The following is a 21,910-nucleotide window of genomic DNA, read 5'->3' as shown; positions in this document are numbered from 1 at the left end:
TGCCCATTTTTGTACTATAATTACCTGTTGTACCTTAAATAAATAGAGATTCTTTTGCCATTAAACACCTGTCTACCGTCTCTTCATTCACATCCCCACAAATAATTCCAGTGTCCAGAACCAGCAGTCTGGAAATGATTTGATCCGCTTAAAGATCAGGAAAATATTTGATTGCAAACCAGAAAACCTATAAGCCAGTTTACCTTCTGTTTTAATCTAGCCAGCATTTTAAGACAGGTTTATTTAATATATTATTTTCAACATAACTTAATGCATTGTCATATTTCATACTCTGGGCCATTATGAGCCAGTTCTGGAGGACTTTTTTGTATGAATCAAATCTCTCTCTAATATCGTACATTTTCATTCAAAAAATTCACCTCATTCTGTCTCTTTCATGTTAAAGCATTGCCACAATTCTCCATATTTTTAATGGCTATCCTGCTTCATCAGTACTAATGTTGGCTTGTTCGTGAGAGCTGCGTCTAATGACATACTTTGCTTTCAATTGGTGTTTTGTGTTTGGTAATGTACAAATAAAATCTGACTGTTGTTCTTACTTAAATGTTTAAAGTATTTCCATCTGCCAATGCAGAAATGGATTAGATGCATCATTCTCAAAATATCAGGCCATTGGATCAGAACGGCCTCCCAATCATGCAGCCCTCACGTTCTGCCCTATCATCCGGCAACCTCCTGACCTGATTCAACCCTGACCCCCTGGTTGTCCCCAATCTGACTTCATCATTCACTCATTCAACTGTCAGCCTACCCTCTCATCTAGTCACCTGTCACCATGCCCCCTCAGCCAACCAACACACTTTTATGCCTTAAACTCAAAAAGGATTTGCACCATTAAAATTCTTGACTTACTGGAATATGGTGTCTAATGCTGTAAAAAACTGAGTTGAAAATTGTAGGAAGATTTTCTAACTTCTTCTGTAGCGGGTTTGCCTTGATTATTGAGTTTTACAGGATCCTTTATTGGAAAATGGACCCAAAAATTGGAAGTCAGTAACTAGGCAATTTTTTTTCGCTGATCTGCATTGAATTTGGACCATTACGTAATAGTGTTTTATGTATGGATATTAGATTATATTGAAAATATATAATACTTTGGTATGCTTACCTTAAGTCACATTTTGTAATATTATACTAATGTGGCCAATTTTCTTCAGAAAATCTGCGGACATTTATCCAGCTAAATAGAACAAACGTGATACAATTGTTTTTAATTGTTATAATAAAGAAATACAATAATTGATGAGAGCTAACTCTCAAAGCTACATTGCTTCTCTTCGGGCTACAGTCTTTTAATATGCTTGTTACTTTTACAAATACTTCAACTAACATTTGGCTTGACTTGCTCCAAGCCTGGAATACTCGTGTAGAAAACCATTACTGCTTGCAGGTTTGCCACATGTGAAGACAAAGAAGCCAAACTGTACAAACATAATCTTCAAACATATCCAAATTGCATCTAGTTTCTGGAACTACCACATGTGACCAGCAGGAGGCGATCGCCTAGTGGTGTTACCACTGGACTGTTAATCCAGAGACTCATGTATGTTCTGGAGATCTGGGTTTGTTTCCCACCACAGCAGATGGTAGAATTTGAAGTAAATTTAAAAAATCTGGAATTAAGGGTCCGATGGTGACCATAAATCCATTTATCATGGAAAATACATCTGATTTACAAATTTCCTGGAGGGAAGGAAATTTCTTCCTTACCTGATCTGGCCTACATGTGACTCCGGATCCATAGTAATGTAATTGACTCTTAACTGCTCTCTGGAATGAACAAAAATGTTGGACAGCTACTGTTGCCCTCATCACATTTATGAATTTAAAGAAAACACTGACAAAATATTTTATTCTGGCACTGACCTGTCAACCTGCAGGGAATGCCATTTTGTGATTGACTACGCGTTAACTCATAACATACATCAGAAATGGTTGGATTTTTCTTGTGCCAGTTTTTGGAAGTTAATTTACAAGGCTATGATATCACAAACTAACACAAATTGTTCTCTATTTACTGGTATTATTGTACATTACACAAAGGTGTAATTGATTGACTACAGTTTCTCCATTACATAGAATCTCTGAAGGTGAAATGGGTAACCTTGTACTGGAATGCCACATGCTGTGATGTCTTGTAACAGTCTTACATATACAGGCGTGTTCAATCTGGAATCTGTGCCACAATATGACAGAAGTAGATCGGTAATCTGACTAAACTTGGGCTAATGTTCCAAAGGCATAATCTTGGGGAATTTAAATTCAATTAGTTCATAAATCTTCAATAAAAATGTTAGACCCAGGAAAGATGCTCTTGAAATCATTGTTTTATTTTTGTAAAAATCCATTTGATTCACTAGTGCTGTTCTGATCCAGACTGACCTCTATATGATTCCACACCAAGATCAATGTGGTTGATTCTTCATGCCCACCTCATCCTCCCTGCCAATGACCAAAAAAGCCTTAATTTTCTCAAACTCCAGTGAAAAAGACAAATAAGAACAGATCTGAGCAGACCACAGGAATCCACTCAGGCACCAGATATGGCAAAGCGAAAAGCACATCCTGCACACATTCCCCCCCTCTAAAACATGGAGATGTATGCCAAAATTGTAGTGAATTGTCCCACAGCTTAGTCAAGCAACTGCCTTACATGGAATTATTCCTTGCAGCCAATGTCACAGATATGTTTATCAGTGCCCAAACATTTTGTTAAGGGATGGCCCTTGGAATTTTCAAGATTTACTCAGACTTCCAGGACAAGCAAACCTCGTTGTGATTGTCACCTACCAATCTTCCTCAACAGAAGTAATACTAAGAATAACATGGGCACAAAATATAAACAGAAAGTAGATTTTAATGCCCATCATGAAGAATGGTTCAATAGTATCACTACTAGCTGAAATCTGAAAATAGTACTTGTAAGACTGGACCAGCAGATAATTGGAAATCCATCATGAAAATACAGATCACAGACACTACTGCATAGTCCTTGTGAAGTCTATCTTTATACTGAGGAGAATAACTATCATGTTGTGCAGTATCATCACTGTATTGAATGGGATAGATTCTAAAACAGATCTAATAGCTTCAAACTGGGCATGTGTTACATGTTGAACAGTGGAAGCCTCATGTGATAACAGATGTAAACAATCCCATGATCAACGGATCTGATCAAAACTCCGCAGTGTTTCCATGACCAATCAGGAACAGTGTTGGACAATTAGACAATTAACTGGAGGAAGAGGTTACACATCACTATCCTCAATTATGACAGATTCCAGCAGTGAGTACAACAAGCAATGCTGAAGAGTATGCGACAATTTTTGGTCAATTGTATGAACTACATGAATCAAATCAGCCTTGTCCCGAACTCCCCAAAATCAGAGGTGTCAGTCTTCAGCCAATCTAATTCACCCTATGTGATATTAAGAGATAGATGAAGGCACACATTTCATCAGAGGCTAAGGGTCCTAAGTACACCCTGGCTGTGTATTGCTGACCTTGTGCTTTAGAATCAGCCATGCTCGAGCCAAACTATTCTAGTAGAATTAGTACATGGCATTCATCTCATAATGTAGAAAACTTTCCATGTTTTCAGTATCCAGAAAAACAAGACAATCCAACTTGGACAATTTCCTCCCATGAATGTATTCTCAATCGCCAACAATGTGGAGTGAAATGTCGTAGAATCATACAGCACAGGAGAGGCCATTCGATCCATCAAGTCTATTCTGCCAAAACAAAACCACTCTAAATCTACACTTGGCTCATAACCTTGAACAGTTTGACATTTCACATTCTCAGCCAGTACTTTTCAAATGTTGTGAGATTTCCTGCCTTAACTACCCTCCTAAGCAGTACATTAGAAACTACCACCATTCTCTGTGGATGAAAATGTTTTTCCTCAAATCCCCTCTAAACCTAGTACATTTCACCTTAAAATTATGCGCCCTTGTTATTGACATTTCAACTAAGGGAAACAGCTGTTTTTTTTATCCATCCTTTCAATATCTATCTTCACTTTATGTACCTCAATCAGGTTCACTCTTAGCCTCTTTGCTCTGAAAAAAAACAATACAAGCTGATCCAGCCACTCTTTATAGCTAAACTGCTCCATCCCAACAATATCTTCTTGAATCTCCTCTGCAACCACTCCAGTGCAATGTATCCTTCCGATAATGCGGTGACCAGAACGTCACACAGTGTTCCAGCTGTGCCCTAACCAAAGTCCTGTACAGCTCCAACATGTCATTATGCAGACCATCGAGCGGCACTTGCTGAGCAATAATCTGTTCAATGATAATATCCAGTTCGGACCTCTCTACAACATTGATTGAACCATGGGCAAAAGAGGTGAATTCCATAGTGAGGGGTTTCTTTTATGCAGGTGCCGCACTAAGAAATCTAGAGAATGTCAATGGAAATACAGAGGAAAGCCTTTCACTGGCTGTGATCATACCCAATACAAAGGAGTATGGTGGTGGCCATAGGAGATCAAGCATCTCAGTATCAGGTTGTCTCTGCAGGAATTCTTCCGGGTACAGTCCTAGATGCAAACATCTTCAGCTGCTCCATCAATGGCCTCGCCTCTATCATAAACACAGAAATAGGGATAGTTATGCATGATTGTGCAATGTTTAGGACCATCTGCACCTCATCTGCTACAAAAGCAGTCAATGCCTGTATGCATGCTGTAGCCAGGCTCCAATCAGGTTTGTGCTGGTCACTGCTTGGTATGAGACATTGGCATCGCAGAAGTGACCATCTGTAATCAGAGAAAATCTAACTATGATCCCTTAACATGCAAAAGCATTACCATAATTGAATCTCACCATTAACATCTTAGAGGCTAGATAAGAAACTCACCACCAGTCAGAACAATGCAACCGACTTGTTTGTCATCTTACCAAACACCTTTAATTTACATGAATAACATTTCATCTGCCACCATCTTACACATTCATGCTCTCCATCAACAGTAATAATGGCAGCAGTGTAGACCATTTACAAGAGGCACCACAGAAACTCACCAAACCTCCATTGTAAACTCCTTCAAAACTCTTAATCTTTGCTAAATAGAAGAACAACAGTGGCTAATGCTTGGGAGTGCCACCTTCTGCAAGATTCCTCCCAGCTCACTCACATTCCTGACTTGGAACAATACTACCACGCATTCATTGTTGTTGAGTTAAAGTCCTGGAACTGCACTATCGGTGTGCCTTAACTACATAGACAGTACAGACTGAAGATGACCATTCATCTTCATCTTGTCAAGGATGAAAAGAAATACAAACAGTTGTATGGGGTTCCCTACTTAGCCGGTGAAACTTATAAGAGGGGTAGAATGACATTTCATTCCCATTCATTTTCAAGTATTTACCTCCCAAAATGGACTAAAGTGCTCCTTCCCTTGCCTTTGAAAACTTCACTTATTAACTTTGTTTCTCTATCCAAAGAGATGTCCTGAAATTTTCTTTATTTTCTGTTTTGGCCAGATTTTCAGCATTTGCTGTTGTAAATAATGTTGGTTATTCTTTTGTACGCTGTGTTTCTCACAATATGTCACTGTTTCCTTCATCAAATGTTATTGTCTTCTCCAATGATCCTTGCAATTTCTTCTTGCATTTTGCCACCACACTGTAGCTACATTTTTCTGTCCTGAAGGAATAGCTAGCATATTTAGTAGGTCTGAGGAACAAATTGTCCATCTTCTGTTCCTGTGATCCAGTGATGAAGTGTCATGAATCTTACAGATATCTGCATAAACTTACTTTTGTGGTTGTTCATCAGCTGCTTGTGGATGGAATCAAAGGCTACATGATTGACATGTAGTCCTGAGGAGATTTTCTAAAACCTCTATCATGGAACATGGGCATCATTGACTGCATCAACATTTGTTGCTCATCCTCAATTAACCTTGAGAAGGTGATTGTAAGCTTCTTTGTTGAGTCACTGCAGTCTATCTGATTCAGATATATCCACAGTGCTGTAAGGGATGCAGTTCCAGGATTTTGACCAAAAGACTGTGAAGAAATGGATAATTCCAAGCCAGCATGCTATGTGCTTAGGAGGGGTCATTATCAGATAGGATGTACCAATAATTTGTTTTTCCTGAAGAAGATAACATACATTAATGGCAATAATGAGTTCTGTGATATGTTTATCTTACTGTTTTATCAGCAATCCTGCTGGAACTCAAGCTCCACACAATGCCAAAACAATCTCTCAAACGGCAAACTCTCAAGGATCATGGTATTAATTTTTGTTGACAATTTTCCCTTAAATTTGACTTTTATTTAATTTCTTTCATTCATTCATTATTAAAACTTTTTAACGTTGGCTGACTGTGGAGGCTTGGAGTTCAATAGACGTCAATGAAGTTGAAAATTGAACGGAAGCAAGCTTTCAAGCTGCAGCTGGTTTGCTAATTTCTAACAGTCGGTAACTGTTTCCATTTGTTGAGGCAGAAAACAAGCCGAGCACTGGCAAGCTCGGGTTCCAACCATTTATTCATAATTTAAATGGCAGATACAGAGCAGATACAGAAACTGCCTGTTGACTCTGATTGGTATCTCTCAACAGATAGAAGAAGACTGGGCTTTCACGTGTTCCATTTCCCAACATATAAAAAACTGCACAATGAGAAATGTTAGCCATTGATAAAAACATCAATTCACAAGAAAGTTTTAAACCTAACAATTACAATTCTGTTGCTTCATAACTTTTGTAAATGTGACTGTGATTCAGATGTCTTCTGGACTGCCAGTTTGTCACTTGTACCTTTTTTAAAAAGAGGAAGATTAGGAAGAAAGTTAATGAGATGATAAGGTGGATGCGTTGAAAGATAAAGAAAGTTGGAATTAAAAAGAAAGAAAGTGGATGGAAACTAATGCCTAGCCATTGATTTAAAACTGCTTTATAAGAGCTTGTTTTATTTGTGCTTACAGTCATAGTTATCTCTGACTCCAGTTGAGGCCCTGTTTCTGTTTAAGTAAATAAGGCATCGTTCAGAAACATAATTAAACACAGATGCAAATAAGGAAAAGAATATTGAGCATATTTTGCAAAAGAAAGTACAATGTCAACACGAAATAGGAACACTTAAGACAGAGGGAAAAGATGTCTAGATTGTTGAATGGTAGCCTAACTAGCTGACCAAGAATGTATACAGATTTAAAAATGGTCTAACAATGCATAGACCTAATGTCACACAGGTGGGGTCTCAATGCATCAGTCTTGTACAGTGTTTGACATGTTTGATGTTTTTAAAACCCATGTGTAAATAACTTGTGACCCATATGACCCTGTTGCAACCTTTTCCCTTAAAAGGACAGAACAGGACTTTCAGTGAAATTTTCTTCATCCAATCATTTACACAAATTTTGCTTTTAAGCAAAAGCTGAAATTGAAATAATTAACTCTCTAACTACTGTTGTGACATTGTACCACTAAATGAAGTTACAACAATGTTAGAAACATAACCAGCTTGCAATCTGCCCTGAGGCCAACTCAGAGTCAAAATTTACATATTAACACTGCAGTTTTGTTCTCATTCTTTTAAACACCCTCTGTGTCTTTTTCCTTGGCCACACACTTCTGTTTCTGTCTTTGACTTATTTCAACACAACAACAATTCCCCAATTGTCGATCCTTGTGTATGGGCCTTCAGTTGAGCTCTTTCACTGTCACTCTGCCTTCAATGAAAAATAAGGTCTATGGGTACGTATAGGTTAATAATCTAGTACCACAAACTTGGTGTTATAGTATTAAACACTTTACAAAGAAGGAAAATTTTTCATTAAAATGGACACTATGAGTTTTATAAAATGATGGACAGAAGTTATGTGATTTCCCTTGTCAATGTCGGAACTGGACTATCTTGGAACAAAATGAAACAGCAGAGACCTTGCAAAAGTCAATGAATATTTCCAAGGGTGAACAGAAATCTAACAATGGTATTCCTGAAGACATGAATGAACCTTCGTATTTCACTGAACATTTGACCTGAAGAGACTCGTCCTCCAAGTTAAAGGCTGATATATCTACAAAGTTAATTAAATGGGCTAATTCAATATCAAATATTGAAGCATGATTTCTTAGCTAGAGATAAAAGTTCTTTTAAAGTTTTTGTATTGTACATATGTATGGTTGTAAACAGCCATTCTGTGGAGAACCCCCCTGAAGTCCATGGGAGAAACTGCTTTTGGCTTCCACTGCTTCTCAATGGAGAAATAGAGGCAGGCAAGACTACAGCTTTGAACTTGGCTGCCAAAAGCCACAAGACGCAGTGGTATAAAAGTCAAACAAATGCACTGCCACTCAGTTCCAGAATCTGTTTGTTGCATGTTGGTGTGGAAGGATCTGAAAGGGCTAACACAGAGGAGTGTCATAAGCAAACCCACTACTGATGATGTGATATGGACTTGTCCACACAACAACTTAGGAAGAGTAGGACCTAACATTTGGTTCTCCTCAAAATGTCTAACAATGTTCACAATTGCAATGTAACCTGTACCTAGTTATTAAGATACAATAAACTTTATTTTGTTAACTACAACACTCCATCTAGTCAGAACAAGAAGAATTTCCTTAATGGCAGTAGACCAAGCAGGCCCTGTAGCGTTATACACTTAAACAAGATATTGGCAGCAATCTCCAACATGTGCAGCAGTTTATACACAACAGCGAGCTGGCATGCCCCAAAAAACAAATTTTGTCCAGTTCACCCTGGAAGGAAGCTGTAACCAGTAGACTACAGAAGGGTTCACTGCTACTAAATCTGATCTCAAATCATCCACTCCTTCAACTAAGATAGAGAATTTCAAACAAACTAGGCCTACAGTAATTGGAGAGACTGATCTCATTTTCATCTTCATATGTAACTTGGGTTAAATTTTTGCATCAGTATGTCAAATAACTTCAGAGCTCTTTACTTAATTTTTTTTGATGTTTATGCCAATGGTTCCAAAAAGGTTAAAATTCATATTACATTGACTCCATCCATTCTGCTGATGTTGCAGCTTGTAGTCAGAGGCAAGGAGTTCGATTATCATTTTCACAGAGAGAAATGTATCAGTACTACCTCCCTAAAGCTCTAGTAGCTATACCAATCATGAATTTTTTTTATTAGCTAGGAACAGTTCCCCATCTGTAGATTCTTTCCCACTAAATACAAGATAAGCCAATGCATAGTAATGGTAAAAGAAGATTGGTGGCAACAAACCACCTTAAACTACCAATACTCTATACCGCCTACTGGGAGAGTTGACAAGTAGCACAAAGTGCCATAAGTGGTCATCTGGGAAAATACCATTTTAGCAACAGTTGTGTGAATCAACAACATCTATCTTGCCTAAAACATGAAGCTGTACTGCTAGTTACTTTTTTAAATTGAAAAACTTGTCAATTAAAAGAGGCTACATGGGACTGTATGCAAATTCTTACTTCACAGAGTACTTAAGACCTGCCTGTGTGTGAACGTAACAATAATTAGGCCATTATGATTCTAAAGTCAAGTGGAATTGGGACATTTATCATAGCTCTTGCATTTCCCATTAATGTCTAGATATCTTCAGCTTAACAATAAAGCTTTTCTACAAATGTGATGGGTGATTTTCGCAGCCTAGCAGTACTACACCGACACTGACTGGTGTCAATTGATATTGTTCTCATCACCAGAGAGCTGTATAGATTGGTTAAATACAGAGCTGTATCCTTGTTAGTATAATCCAGGACATTTTGAGAACAATGTACTCACGTTATACAATAAAATCAACTGTAGATAAAGTTAGAAAGTACTAATTATCTAAGATCTAATTATCTTCAAAGTACTTTAATTAGACACATATCACCATATTAGTGTTTACATTAATTCCCACACAAACTGTGTAGATCTTCTTAGAACCATGACAGGGTGGAAGCAGGCCATTCGGCCCATCGAGCCCACACCCACCCTCCAAACAGCATCCCACCCAGACCCAATAGCCCCACGCTATCCCTGTAATCCTGCATTTCCCAATGGTAATTCATCATTGAGTGTCTGCAATTGTTCCAGTGATACTCAAAATAGGCTTGAGAAATTTTAACTTTCAATTCAGCATTTTTCAGCCTTCCAGTCCCAGGACTGAATTCAAAATTTTACTATGGTGCTTTTCTGAGCCACAGAACTACGTGGAAAGCATGTTTAAAGGGACGGCCTCACGTTAGGGTCAAGCAGGCTGTTAGTGAACAGGTGACTGTCAGGTAGTTTAAGCGAAATAGGTGGTGCAGGAGTTCCCAGAGATCTCACTATCCTGTTTTCCAGTGTGGATACATGGCAATAGGGTAAAACACTCCAGTCAGACCTCCCTTGCTCGCTAGACCCTTTTCCTTTTGTTTTTCCTTTTTCTCCTTTCTTTATTTTTGCCTTTCCTTTTTCTCTCTCCCCTCTACGACGAGTGGTGACTAGAGATCGGGCGGGTGCTGAATGTGCAGGCTGTGTCCAGCAGTGGCAGCAGAGAGAGAACGGGCCGGAGCGATGGCAGCAGATATAGCGTGGGCCAGACAGAGTCCTGGAGCGACGGAGAGGCCGCGACCCTGGAGTCAAGGAGGGACCAAGTACCAGAGTGAAAGGGGGAACCGAGTCCCCAGATCGACAGTGGGATCGAAGTATGAATCTCTCGGTACAGTGTGACTTAGCACTCGCTGCTGAGTGCACTGAGGAGTGGACTGGAGGCTGGAGCAGAGTGGGACGATTGCAGGATTTGGACCTTGTGTCACATGCTGATCTGCTCTGATCGCACTGTAATTTAAAACCTTGTTAATATGTTAAAACTACCTTAAATCCTCTGTATAAGAACACTTTATTTTTTACCCTGTAAGGTTTGTACCTAGGTACATGTATCTACTTGTACCCAAGCTGATGCCATTAAAAGGTAGCCATTGTAAAAACTTCTCACTGTACTCCCATATTTCTGTACTTAGTTCATTGGAGCAGTGTAGCAAGCCCTTGGCACCATGGATGGCTGAGCTGCCAGGAAGGAAGAAAGAAGAGGAGGAGTAGATATGGAAATCTCTTTTTGTGGAGCAGACAAGGCTATTTTTGCCTGTCAGTGTAACTCCAGGATGACAAGTTACTTCCCTAGTGATAAGGCTGTCACAGAGTGACTGCAGGTTACTCCTGAGGGAGAGGATGAACCGTCAGAGGCTGTGGTCCACATTGGTATTAGCAACATAGTTAGGAAGGAGCTCCGGTTCTGCAAACAGAATTTAGGGAGCTAACAAGAAAGTTAGCTCACTGTGCTTTAAAAGTGATAATCTCTGGATTAATGCAGTGGCTCACGCAGTTTGTACAGAAATAGGAAGACAAAGCAGATGAACACATGTCTATAAGGATGGTAGAAGAGGGAGAGATTTAGGTTCCTGATACATCTGGACTGGTGGAAAGAATCTGTATAAACGACATCAGAAAAGAATTGGGACTGAATTATTTGCTAGATGTTTTAATAATGCTGACCATGGGTGGGGTGAAGGTGGAGGATTAACTAACTCAGCAGGTGTATGGGAACCAACCGAGAATTTCAGGAAGTAATGACCGTGCGCAAACATCGAGGGACAGCTAGCACTGGAGTAATGAAGAGTATGTTAATAGATGGAGTCAGAGGAAGGGAAGAAAGTAATGAAGTTTAAGTCCGGGTTACATTGCATAAATAAGAACAGAAGTTGCTGGAAATGCTCAGCAGATCGAGCAGACTCTATGAGGAAAAATCAGAGTTAATGATTCTGGTCCGATAACCAGATCTGAGGAAGGGTCACCAGACCTGAAACGTTAACTCTGATCTTTTTTTTCTTCACAGATGCTGCTCGACCTGCTGAGTTTTTCCAACAACTTCTGTTTTTATTCCTGATTTGCAGCATCCACAGTTAATTTGGTTTTTACATTGGATGTATGTGAATGCACAGGATGTGGCTCATAAGATTGGGATTATGATTTTGCTGCAGAAATGGAAATCTGCTCAAGGCAGAGCAGGACCAGGTGATAGATGCTTTTGGTTACAGGGTGTTCATAAAAGACAGGGATGGATAAAAGTGGAGTATAGTAGTTAAGTAGAACATTGTAGTGAACAAAGTGATTGATCCAGATGGTTCAAGGTCAGAATCAATTTGGCTTGAACTAAGGAACAAAATTACATTGCAATTACATTACTAGGTGGGACACCAACTAGTGGGAAGGATGTGCAGGTATAAATCTTCGAGGAAGTTACAAAGAAGTATGAATATCACTGAGTAGTTATAATGGGGAACTATAATTATCTGTATATAATTGGGACTGGGGTGATAGTATTTTTAAGAGGGACAAATATTTTTTGGATGTATTTAGGAGAATGTCTTATAGCAGTAAATGTCTGGACCAGCAAGAAAGGAGGCATTGCACTTCCTGATTTTTGGTAATGAAGAGGGCCAGATCGGTCGAATGTGAGTGGGGGAGCATTGAAGGGAGAGTGCAGCATAAGGTTTAGGATGATGATGGAGAAGGTAACTGCCAATTTACAGTAAAAACCTGTCACTGAACAATGGGCTACCTTCAAAGAGCAGTTGATTCTTGTTATCTCATTTGCATCACAATACAGCCAGTGCAAGTGTCATTCTTCGAGAACTGCCGATTTTTCTGTATGTAGAAAACAGCATCTAAATAAATTTGTTTCAGAGATAGTGGGAACTGCAGATGCTGGAGAATCTGAGATAACACGGTGTAGAGCTGGATGAACACAGCATGCCAAGCAGCATCAGAGGAGCAGGAACGCTAATGTTTCAGACTTAGACCCTTCCCGAAATGTCAGCCTTCCTGCCTCTCTAACACTGCTTGGCCTGCTGTGTTCACCCAGCTCTACATTGTGTTATCTAAGTAAACTTATTACTTACATTACAGAGAACTGGGCATGTGTTCTTACATTAAAAGCTTTACCTTTTAGAAATCAGGATTGTTAAGAAAAGTATAATTCATCTTATTAATTTTATAAATGCAATAAAATCATAGCTTTCTTTATGTCATACAAAGGGGTGGGAATACAACTTGCATTGCAAAGTGTTTTTCAAAAATGCTGTGTTACTTAAGAATTAGTTCATAAGCTATCTTTCATGGGTGTTGCAGTTAAGGATCCTTTGTTTTTTTTTAAAAGAGGTGACTTTTTTTTAAAAAAGTGACTGTTTTAAAACCTGTATGTTTTAAATGATAACTTAAGTGTTGCATATATAATTGGGAGAAACAGCTGGATAATAACATAAAGGAGTAAATCACAAGATTTACTGGCGTACATTGAGTACACAACAATAACTATTGTTAATAAATTAGAATCTTCTTACTGTCAGGCTTAGGAACTCCTCCAAGTTGTTTCCCCTTGGGCCATCTTCAGTATTTGCTTTTCAAACAAAATGTTACAAAAGTAATTTAAAAAGTTATGATACTGGAATTATCATTCTCAGCTTCAATTTGATTTGGAAAGTGACATCTGAAATTCTTTGCCATTCAACAAAACAAGCTTTTTAGGTCAATGTCACCTTGATATCCCCATGAGCTACTCATTGCATTTCACCTCAACTGGGCTTATTTATGAGCCTGTGAAATCCTGTATACACCCATACACAAATCCTGTATCCTTTTACCACAACACAGATGAACGTAGCAAGAAGATTGATACTTAACATATTACAAATACACACTGTGGTCACCACATTCTGCTCCTTGCAGCAACTGTTCAATCATTGAGCGTCTCAAAAGGAGATTAACTATTGGTTATTAATTATTGACAACTTGAGCTGAACAAAAATATGATTACGAAACAAAAAAGTTCTCACTGTTCCTTAGAAGGTAGAGAACAAATCATTTATATTTTCTGTGCTTACAAAAAGTGTGAATTTGAAAGAAAGCAAATGTAATGAATTTGTGCAAAGTATACACAATTAGCAAGGTAAACTTAATTTGTCACCTTGTTTTGAACTCAAGCATATCCTTCAATCAGAAAATGAATCTTGGACCAGAAAGAAAATAAGTTAGCCTAATGTCTGCTCTGCCAGCAGCTGTTTATTCAGCCAGCTGCAGTGTGATCACTACAGACACACAAGAAATCATCTAATGCAATCGGAAGGCCATGTGCTGGAAGGATCAAGCAGCATCTGTTTCAAATTCTAAATGCCTGAAACTCCTTCTAAAAATCTGCATATGACAGCAGTTGAACTGGACTGAGTTCTAAGAGCAACTAAATGTTAGCCTAGATATTGGCTCATCTGCCCAGGCAGCTCATTGGCAAATGGGGCCTTGATTTCAGATTGCTGTATCACTCGTAGTGACTAGAGAGCAGGGCATTGTGGAAAAAAAGAGGTGGAAATTGAGGCTAAAGCAGGCATGGGGACCATTGGGTGAAAGGGAGCTCGGGCAATTGGAAGGGAGAGTTGCAAGAACTTACAACAGTCTTCAACAATGGACTCAAAATAGGGGATTGACCCCTGCCAAGCAGGTAACTTTTTAAAATATTAGCATTTTGGTGGATGCCATTTCGGCACCGCAGGATCCATACTTATACCATGTTTTCTTTTGTGCAGCTAGCCAGATATAAATTTTGCAAAAGGAGATGGATAGCAAGCAGAGGTTTGACCTTTTTCTTGCACAAGTGTAGACTTAATTCCTATTCCAGGTGAGAGTTTTGGAAATCTCCTTGAATCCCTTTACCAGCATAGTGCAGGATGATTGCATGCACAGTCGTCATTACATTGACACCCATTTAATATCTGTAGAATGAGTACAGCATAATTGAATTTGCAATTTGTTACATTTTATAAAGCATCGTTAAAAACATTATAGTCCACTAAGTGGCTACAATTACAACATGTTTTGAAAAAAAGAAAAAGCTTACATACTTTCATATCTGTAGTATGCTTTATCTCCAATAGAATACTTTCAAAATGCACTCGTTGTAAGATAATCATCATCATAGATCCCTACAGTGTGGAAGCAGGCCATTCAGCCTATCGAGTTCATACCAACGCTCTGAAGAGCATCCCATACAGACCCACCCTGTATCCATGCATTTCCCACTCTCGACACAATGCGTAATTTAACAAAGCCAACCCACCTAACCTGCACATCTTTGGACTGTGAGAGGAAACTGAAGCCTCTGGAGGAAACCCACGCAAACATGGGGAGAATGTGCAAACTGCACACAGACAGTCACCTGAGGCAGAAATTGAACCGGGTGGCTCTGTGACCAGCGCCAGGGACCTGGGTTCGATTTGATTTGATCTTTTGGAATTTCATTTTGTCCTATTTTCAAGAAGTTCTGGATTTTAACATTGGCAATACACCTCATGACATCAATACGTTCCACCTCCAAAGGAAACTTGGAACAACTTTATAATTTTCTATTGCCCAAAATTCCTCAACACCATAGGCTGAAACAATCTATCAGAAGGCAAAAGTACGATCAGTACAGCAACAAAGCATGCCATTAGTTCACCTGTTCTTTCACATCTTAAGATTTCTCGGTCGTGTTGAATTGTTTGATGTTTGATTATGTGAGTCTATTGACTATTGATGCTTATAGCATTTGATTATTTAAACCTGGGTGTGGATTCAGGGAACAGTAACCAAACTGTAAGAAAGCTATTTCTAGAAACGTGCTGTGGGTATTTTAAAGCATTTTATAAAACTCCTGAAATTAAAATTAGTATGCATGTATAATTCAGATCTGTTCAGATATGGCAGTAATTTTCAAATATACAACATTCTCCATCAAATATGGAGAAGAAAATTAAAATAAAATGGAAGGAAGATACTTTTGCATTAAATCCAATAGTCTGCATTAATGATGTGGAGGATAGCTAATATGCCTTCTTTCTATTCTCAGCCAAGTCATCTCTGTAGCTGCAGAGTATGCTTTCTTTCCCATTCATATGCACAGCTGGCTGTCCTTACTTTACCCTCTGATTTTGTGTCTATTCCTTCACGTGTGAAAAGTATTTGAACATTTTTTATCCAAATGATTCCATCCTTTTAGTTTTTATGACACTAGCTGACAATTTAGTCCACATTTTAAGTTTATTGCTCGACAAAGTATTACTCACAATTCTAACAAAATGTGTCTTTGAGCACCTTGAGAGATGCTAGAAGATTGTAAGCGATGTCTGTTATAACTGAGAGTCGTGATGATTAGAATAATTACTTTATTCCCTTCCAGAGATTTATTACCTTATCAAAGGAAGTGTCATTGCAGCAAGCACTGGAACCAAGGCTCCATTTGATTAGTCTTCTCAGCACTTATATGAATTTTGAAATATTGGTGACCCATTGAGATGAGGAGCAGATCATTTGAAATAGCCATAATAATATTAAGGAGTGCCTTTTGCTTGTAGTAGATTAAAATGTCTCAACTAGTCTTGAAATGTCCAACTGGTACACAGCAGAAAAATACTTGGTTCTGGCAGTGCATTCTGTCAAGAAGCTCGTGAGCTGAATAACAAAGTTTGTTTTGAAAATAAAATGAATTTGTGATGACGGCATTGTTAAAATATCCAATAAATTAACACCTAGTAATTCCCGAGGTTTACAAACCAGTTTGTAGTTATTGGAACGATGTCTGCCAGGTGGATCTTTGAAGAGCACCTGTATTCTGTTCATGACAACACTTGCCAGTCTCAAACCATTTCACCTTGCCCTCCCACTCCCTGGATGACATGTCCATCTTGGACCTCCTCCAGTATCACAGTGACACTACCTGGAGACTGAAGGAGCAGCACCTCATATTCTGCCTTGGGACCCTACAAACAAATGGTCTCAATGTAGATGATACTAGTTTTAAAATCTCCCAACCTCCAGCTTCATCCCAGGACCACCCCTCCCTCTCATTCCCGTCTCCTTCACCTGACACAACCTGTCCATCTTCTCTCCTACCTATCTGCTCCTCCCACCTCACTGACCAAACCCACCACTGTCTACCTGCACTCACCTACCACCATCCCAACTGCCTTCCCCAGCCCCACCCCTCCTCTCTCTAAATATTTCAGAGCTCTCTTCCCCTTCCCCCATTTCTGAGGGTCCTGAACCAAAACGACAGCTTTCCTGCTCCTTTGATGTTGCCTGGCCTGCTGTGTTCCTCCAGCTCCTCACTGTGTTATCTCTGAATCCAACATTGGCAGTTCTTACTATTTCATAGAATATGAGTTCCCTGATTGGGCCATTAACTGGGCCCATTCAGGGAATCCTGACTGACAGATACGACAGGACTGTCATGGGTTCTGCTTCTTCTAGCTCTGTGCTAGCTGGATCACTGTCATGTACTATGCATGTGTAAATAAAGGGTGACTTGGTGATAGGATACTGGCCTTGGTGAACTTCAGTGGCAACAAGAGAAACATATATGTGAAGAGATTTGCATTCAACAGTTGTCTTTGAATTGAGGTAAGCATTTCATGCCACAGTTTGGGAAGCCTGACTCATTTGATCCTGCCATCAAAGTCTGGGCCTAGTATAGGGAACAAATGTGTTATTTTTTCCAGGCAGATGACTTTGGGACAGATGAGAAGCTGCAAGTAGTTTTCTTGGCAGCGTATGGATCTGAAGATTTTTCAATTATTAGGAGACTAACTTTCCTAGAGGCACCAGATACTAAAACCTTTTAAGAGTTGACGAATTTAGCTGAGGAATATTACAACCTCAAGTCTCCCCTTGTTCTGAGACGCTATTAGTTCTACTCAACCATTGAGGAACCAGGGGAATCCGCATTGAGATTTTTGACTATGTGAAGACAACTGGCAGAGGCATGTAATTTTCATTTAGCCCTAAGTGCAATGCTGAGAGAATGCTTGGTATGTGGGATCAATAGTGTGACCGTGCAAAAGTGTCCACTAGCTGAAACCCAACCAGACTGTACAATTTGCTTGACCATTAGAAATTTTGACAAGTAGAACTTGTGTTACAAGTGGAAGTGGACATCCTCACTGGGTTGACTGAGCTTGGTGAACACCACTTAAATGATAGCACTTGTGTAGCCTTACTCAGGACATATCCTGAATAGAGACCCTCGATCAGCCCATATCAAAACTCCAAATTAAAACCAAGCCTTGGAAAATTGGTTAAAACCTTCTTGAGAATCTGGGCCGCAGACCATTGTAATTGCTGCTGGTATGGGGACCCAAGACAGCTAAAGTGTCCCAGGAGGCCTGAATTGAGTCAGAGAACTCAGAGGCCAGTATCCAGGAGAAGACACACCCAGGAAAGTCCACTTGCATCTAGTTTGGAACAATTAAATTGCTTAACAATATCCAAATCTGAACCAATCAAAATAAATATCTGGCTTAATGGTCACCAGTTGTCACAGAAGCAGGCCTGTGACGTACAAAGTTTGGGCAAGAGAGGCAGTCCTGAACAAGCACATAGTCCAAATGAAAGCTACAACCTCACAAACAGGGCAGGGGAAAAACATAGCCGGCCCCTCAGAACATCCAGAAATGCTTTCAGGCCCCGTGGGTTCTCCTCCTCCGTCAAGCATCGAAGAAACCTCTGATGATGCAATGGACGCGGTAGATATTGCAGGCTCAATGTCATTACCGCCTGAAGAAGATGAGTTGCAGCCAAGACACTCCAGGCACAAGAGGTAAGTTACATTCTGATACACACTGCCAGCATCTGAGGCAGAGCCAGAGAAACTGAACCTGGTGTGAAAATGCCCCAGTAGAAGATATAGGAGAAAGAATGGGCCTTCGTCCCAGATCCCAGAGGGGAAGGGATGTAATGATTGGAACGATGTCAGCCACATGGACCCCTTAGACTATGAGTTCCCTGATTGGGGCTGCTTACCTTGTCCAATCAGGGAACCCTGACTAACACATATAAACAGGCTTGTCAGGGGTTCTGCTCCCTCTAGGAGCTGGCTGTATGCCAGCTGGGTCAGTATTGTGTGTATGCACATGTAAGTAAAAGGTGACTTGGTAATGGGATACTGGTCTTTGTGGAGTTAAATCACAGTTTACAAAAGATAATGAGGCTGGGAACTGTATAGATTTCAAGTGAGCCATTTTTTGCCTCTCCAGGAATCCATGGGTTTTTTGCTATGCTTAAAATGATTGTATATGCATTTCAGAGATTTTGAAAATGTAAACATTTAATGCTGTCATTTTCCCATTTCTAAATCTTCATCATTTTTGTTCAGTCGGGAGCTACAAGTTGTACTTGGATACAACAGGCACCTATTCCATCAACAACTAATTGTTTTATACGTCAGTGAATTTCTGTCATGTCTGCCATTTGTTTCCCATTATATTCTCATTGTAAAGTAAACACTTCACTTCATCCATGCAGCCATCTGGATTCACTATAAATCCAGGCAAACAATTTAAAATCAATGATACTATAATCATAAAGATTAAAAATCCTCATATTCAGTTAAATTTTGATACTGAGTTTAAACTTGACTGTCTCCAGAATTCATTTTCCAAGCATTTTGAATAATATCTACATAACAATAAAGAAATATGGGCAGGCATGGAGCAAAAGGTCCTTGAGGTTATGTTATTCAATATATAAAAAATAGGCTAAATGTCTACCTGGACCCTACTTATCCCCCCAATCTTGATTTCTCAGCTCTGATGAAATGTCACGACCCTGAAACATAGAAATGGATTTCATGCAGCTCATCACCACAGGAGATGTGGAAGTTGGAGCTACTTAATTGTTGGAGTGGCTTTGTGTCTATCACCTGCCATGGGCAAGCCTCTGTCAATTGTTGGCAAGTGGAAGGAACAGAAATGAGTTTCCTTGCCCCCGGCAGCCTCTCTCTTAAAGCTTATTACTGTGCCAATTGGTATCCACTATCCCTGAGCCCATTGCATTCTGCTGTGGCTGAGAGATTAAATGAGAGCTACGTTGATTTTCCATGTCCATAAAAGCTGGCTAGTGAGTTTTGGTGGGTTTTTCAGCAGCCTACTGAGAGGTACTGGTGAGAGGACTGTCCCTTACTATCAGGTGCTGAAAGCAACCCGCTCGCCCCCATCCTTGCCTCCAGCACTCTGTGCAAACCTGTACACCTGATGCCTGCTCTTTGATCCCCATTCTGCCCTCAGTAACCTTTGCTCTGGCTCCCTTGCCACACCCAGGTCTCTGGTGATGCCAAATAAAAACAGCAAAGCATCGTTGAATCGACTACTAGGCTTTTTTTTACACCTTGACAAAATGGACTGAATGGCCTGCTTCCGCACTGTGTAATGTTTCTATGATTAAACAAGGGCTTTTGTCAAGATGTAAATATTGCCTAGTAGTCAATTCAGTGATACTTCCCTGCTTTTACTTGCTACAGGCAGGCCGTTTGTACCCAAGCACTTTTGACTATGAGGGATTGGAATTTTAGTTTGCATTGAATATTGCCTCATCAGGAGCTGATACTTAAGCTTCATGGCAATTTCATGTTAACTGAGTTTAGTACATAAGCTTAAATATACAACTTAAAAGCATTTCAGGTCACAGCCATGGTTTATTTGCTTGTGTCCTGCAGTTAAAAGGCTCTGCATTGAAGCTGGTTTCCAGAGGCATGTGGCAGGGCCTCTGAGGCCACATATTGCAACATGTTAACATGAGAAAAAACTGAAATCAAGGTAAGCGAGAGCCATGTTTTTATTGTGTGAATAAAAAGCTAATCATCATCTTGAACTTCACAGATTCAAATGATTATTTTAACAAAATACATCTTTTTGTTCTAAATAAACTGACTTAGTTATAGTATGTACACACTGGTTATAAATAATTTTTTTGATTGGAATGCCAGGTTTGATGGGGGTTTAGGCCTGAAATGTCAGCTTTCCTGTTCCCCTGATGCTGCTTGTCCTGTTGCGTTTATCCAGCTCTCCACCTTGCTATGTCTTAAGGCAGGTTTGATGGTTGTGTTCATTCACATTTTTTTATTTATTCATGAGATGCGGAAGTACAGACTGGGCCATCATTATTTGCCCATTCCTAATTGCCCTGGAGAAGGTGGCAGTGAGCTGCTTCTAGAACTGCTGCAGACCTTGGGATGAAGGTGCACCTACAATGCTTTATGGACATGAGTTTCTATAATTTTGGTTCAGCAACAATGAAGGAATAAAACTCTGCATCAGGAAAGTGTGTGGCTTGAAAGGGAATTTATAGGCGATAAGGCTCACAAATATTTGCTGTTCTTAATTAATATTTCTAATAAAGCTGAGATGATAAGTTATTCTGCACATGATACTAAATGTTTTTGTTTACCAAATTAATCTATAGCAAAAAAAGTGAACATTTGTTGTAAATATGAGTTAACTACAAAATTATAAGAAAAGTTAGTCAAGTAATGCAATAATTTAGAGTTAGATCTATTTTAATTTTAATATTTTTCTATTGATATGTCATTTGAATACTTGGATTTTGTTAATTGCATGTCCAAATTATGCATTCTATCAAAGTCACTTGATCACTTGTCAGGTATGTAGTTTAGAAATGTGAATTTTCATACTCTTGAAGCTACCAATAGATTTTATTTTAGGTCATTGATTTTAATTACAATTTTGTTTGCAGAGCTACAGAGTGACTGCCTTACAACTTATAAATGCGTCTGAATTATTTGTTAGAACAAACAGCTTACATCAAATAAGGGAAAATAAACTGGTTTTCTTCAGGCTTTGGGTGTGTTTTATTACAGAGACAAAGATAGAACTTCCTTTCTGGAGGACCAAAGACTGCTGCTATCTGATTCACACCTACAAATTGTTCAGAGACTTGGGAGGAAATCACATAGTTGTTGGCAGCCAGAAGGGCTGGACAACCAGTTACCATTCTACAGACTAATCAGCTATTTGTTGCTGGTCAAGTGTTATTTTGGCAGATAGCTTCATTGTTCAGAATTTGACA

Source organism: Stegostoma tigrinum, chromosome 32, assembly GCF_030684315.1.
Source record: "Stegostoma tigrinum isolate sSteTig4 chromosome 32, sSteTig4.hap1, whole genome shotgun sequence".
Classification (NCBI taxonomy): domain Eukaryota; kingdom Metazoa; phylum Chordata; class Chondrichthyes; order Orectolobiformes; family Stegostomatidae; genus Stegostoma; species Stegostoma tigrinum.
This window is presented reverse-complemented; position numbering follows the sequence as displayed.